We start from the raw sequence: 4,303 nt of genomic DNA, 5'->3' as shown, positions 1-4,303 counted from the left end.
TTCCGCAAAGCGAAGTCGTCTGGAAAGCGTGAGCACTGGTCAGCACTCCAAAAAACTGTTAACATTTATAAGAAGTCTTTGAAGGAATCGAAGCTTCGATTCCTTCAACTACTACTTTAATGTGACGTTGCCGACGCTTCTAACGAGCAACCCCAAAAAATTTTGGAGTAGTGTCAATCAACGAGACCAGTCACTTGTATCTCTCGTTGACTCTCTATCACACCCTATTCCAAGCACTGACGTCGCTGGCATCTTTAATGAGACCTTTAGTGCAGCGTTTTCAAGTACCGCAACTGACATTACTGATATTAGAGACTATGCATGTAACATAAGCTTTCCAATGGACCCTGTCAGGTTTAGTTATGACGGAATTATTAACATAATTAACAATCTGAAAATTTCCTCTTCTTGCGGCCCTGATAACATTAACACCAAAGTACTGAAGAATACTAAAGTGTACTCCGCAATTTTTTTACTGAAGATATGTGAACAATCGCTTCAAACAGGAGATATACCACACGAATGGAAACTGGCTAAAGTGATTCCACTCCATAAATCTGGCGACAGGCATTCACCCCTTAATTATCGTCCAATATCATTAACTTCCATTTCCTGTAAAATCATGGAGCATATAATTTTTTCTCAGTTAGCTAGTTTTCTTGAATCATTTTCGTTTTTCACACCTACACAACATGGTTTCAGAAAGCAGTTTTCCTGTGAAACACAGTTATTATCCTTCAGCAGCGAAATTCATTCGATTCTTGATGAAGGTTCAGAGGTCGACGTCATTTTTTTAGATTTTTGCAGGGCTTTCGATAAAGTGTCCCATAGTCTTCTGTTGTATAAGCTTGCTCATCTTCATATCGACCCAAATGTTCTAGCATGGATTCGTTGTTTTTTAACTAATCGCTCGCAGTTTGTCTACGTTAACGGTCTTCAATCCTCTTCTATGCCGGTTACGTCTGGGGTACCACAAGGATCGGTACTCGGACCCTTGTTATTCCTTGTGTACATTAATGATCTGCCTAACAATATAAAATCCTCGATCAAACTTTTTGCAGATGATTGCATACTGTACCGTGAAATTAAAAACACTAATGATGTCAACTTATTGCAAGCTGATCTTAACTGTATTACAGACTGGTGCATTAAATGGAAAATGGTTTTAAACACATCAAAATGCAAAACCATGCGCTTTTCACGTCAAGGCGTCTCGACACCTGCCTCTTACAGTATCAACAGTGCTTCGTTAGCCCCGGTTACCTCGTATAAATACCTCGGTGTACATCTGACATCAAACTTATCCTGGAACCAGCATATCACCTACATTACTGGAAACGCTAACCGCATGCTTGGTTACATAAAAAGAAACTTTTCTAATGCACCCACTTCAGTCAAACTCCTTCTGTATAAAACACTGGTTCGTTCGAAGCTTGAATACGCCGCGTCGATATGGGATCCTCATACTAAGTCACTTATATCTGTTTTGGAAGCTGTTCAGAACCGTGCCGCTCGTTTTATTCTTCACGACTATGGCCGTACATCAAGTGTCACACAAATGAAAAGCACATTGTCACTACCATTACTTTCACTGCGCCGAAAAATTTCACGACTCTGTCTTTTTTTTAAGATCTACAATTTCAATCATGTTTTGAAAAACGCTTTGCTCATTCCACCCACGTATGTTTCATCGCGCATTGACCATCCACGCAAAGTGGGCGTTCCACCTTGTCACACTACTGCTCGCCAAAATTCTTTCATTCCAACTACATCATCCGAGTGGAATCACTTGCCAGCAGATGTGGCACTCACCGACGATCTCGAGCATTTTAAGAAAAAGTTGAGTGCCTGCTTTTCTTGCTCATGACATGTGTGCCCTTAGGTTAGTAGTGCGACATGAACTCTGTGTTCTTGATTTGTAGTTTTGTTTTTGTTGGGTTTTGTTCTCTTTTCTCGTTTTTTTTTTTCCTTCTTCGTTTAGGCTTCCATGAATTGTTGAAATTTGTAATAACTCAGTGCAGTGAACAATATGTAGTCCTGTAACCCGTGATCGTATTCATTTTTGTTATCTGTGCTTGTTCCACTCCCCTCAATAATGCCCTCAGGGCCATGAGGGTATTTGAAATAAATAAATAAATAAATAAACTGCCTATTCAGGGACGCACACACAGCTTAAATACACTCAGACCAGCGCAGGCGCACACCGTGCAAGGTAAACAGGAAAAAAAACTCGTTTCACATCTTTATCGCAAAAACTTTGATAGGAACATCTTTTCTGCAGTATACAGAAGAACTGAAGTATCGCTGACACATTCTGACCCTGCTCTCTGAATGTAATATGCCTCTATCGTTTCACGGGTTGTTTTTGATTTGCTTGTGCTCAGAATCCTCACTCCCAAAAACACTGGTGTACAATCCTTGCGAGTAGTGCAGTGCTCGACAAGGCTGGCACCATTCCTTATGCGTGCTCCCTGAGCCGGTCGTCGACGCAGCACCCAGTTTGCCCGATGTACGACCTGCCACGCGTCAAGGGGATTTCGTACACAACACCTGTGGCGCATTCCGCAAAGCAGTTCACGTGGCTCTTTTTACACCCAGGTTTTTTGTCTTCACCTGTGCCAACTGGCCAAGCTTCCGAGGGGCTTTTTGAGGCCATGGGATACTTTGTGCAAGTATGGCATCACTTCAGGCCTTGCTTTATCCTGCGGAGGGGTCATTGCCTCCTTGCCAGTTCCGGGCTTCCACTTCTTCAAGGGCGCTTCTGCAACAGCGACAAAGCTCTCGTTTCAGTATTGATTCATTCTCTCTGTAGTCTAATGGCTTCATAATAACCGGTCTAATTTTGTTTTCAGCTGGCTTCCCCAAACGGTCGATACGCTCGATGGCCACTGCGTCGAGCTACAGTTTATCCTGAACAATATCTTTATTTACCCTTTCTTTAAGTGTTTCCTTGGCCTCTTCTTTTCTCTCCGCCGTATACAAATAAATTAGATCTCCTGCTTCGGTTGACCAAGTCGTCTATTCTTTCCTCTAACCTTTCTCTGACTTCGCTCATCTGAGCGACCTGCTCCTGGCAGGAAGTGACCTGTTTTTCTAGTCTCGCCAGCGCATCAAGTTTATTGCCAGCCGCTTCTCCTTTATTTCTTTTATGTCTGAGGCAATATCTTGAAGCTGGGTAAGTATCTGAGCTGTGTCCGGTCCACGATTGGCTTCGATATCACTCCCCAACAATAGCAGTTTGTGCAAGCTTACAGTAACTTCAAACAACAGCCACGGGCACGGCAGCACCAACAAGAATGGGTTGCTAGAGCGAATACAAACGCCATAGCGTGTTCTCACCTGCACAAGAAACAAGAACGGATTGTCGGTGAACCGCATCCTGGTAGCGCTGCCGTGCCCAGTGGCCGCCACGCATGTGGAATGGCAATGTATAGCCCAGTCTGGTGGTGTTGCCACTTGTCCGAGATGCGTGTAGTGGTCTGCCCGTGTGGGCACGTGTAGCTGGTCTGGTGGGTGTAGGTCGGCAGTGTCGGATCCGTGGGTCATTCTTGAAGTCCGCTGCACGCTTCTATTGGCGGCATGATCTAGCAGGGCCAAGAAAAGCTGCACAAGAAACAAGAACGGATTGTCGGTGAACCGCATCCTGGTAGCGCTGCCGTGCCCCATGTGTGTTGAGTTAGGTTTAGTGGCTGCTGTTTTCAGTACAGTGTAATCCACTTATAACGATATTGAGAAAAAAAAACAGGAAAATACTATCGTTATATCTGTACCAGCAAAAAAATCACACCCACACCTCCATGCATTTAGCCACCGCCACGGGTGTTCGTGTGCACCGGACCCGCAGTGTCTTGGCGCCGACTGAGCCTCGCCCGCCAGAGTTTCCATCAAAAGATATAAATGCTGCATCTTGGTGCGCTTCCAAGGTCTGCACTGCAGAATGGAGGGGGGGGCGCGGTAAGGAAAGCAAACGCTTTTAAAAAAAAAAGTAAATTCGAAGCGACAGAAGTGGGAGTTGGGTTCGGCCTTGCACTTAGTCGCCATTTTTACTCAGTTCACAAATGCACAAATGGGTGGAAACTACCCAGCCCTCCTCCCTTGATATCGTGGTAATGGCCATGCACCTTTTCCAGCTGATGGTGTTAACCAGTTTTTATGACTAAGCCAATTTTTAAGAAAGGTGATCGTTTGAACGTTAACAATTACCGTCCCATATCGCTAACTTCAGGTACCTGCAAGCTTATGGAGCATTTTATATCTAAATATCCTATGTCATTTCTGGAAAAAAATAACATCCTGTCTCCCT

The 4,303-nt window shown here is 44.2% G+C and overlaps 1 pseudogene; it reads right to left on the bottom strand.

Moving 5' to 3' along the window:
* Positions 1-2,697: 2,697 nt before the first annotated feature.
* LOC149325601 (uncharacterized) lies at positions 2,698-3,870 on the bottom strand (annotated as a pseudogene).
* Between the last annotated feature and the right edge of the window lie 433 nt (positions 3,871-4,303).

The sequence above is a fragment of the Amblyomma mixtum genome, chromosome 10, assembly GCF_055824585.1.
Source record: "Amblyomma mixtum isolate Tamu chromosome 10, ASM5582458v1, whole genome shotgun sequence".
Lineage (NCBI taxonomy): Eukaryota > Metazoa > Arthropoda > Arachnida > Ixodida > Ixodidae > Amblyomma > Amblyomma mixtum.
Note: the sequence above shows the minus strand (reverse complement) of the source record. Positions and strands in the feature narration are given on the sequence as shown.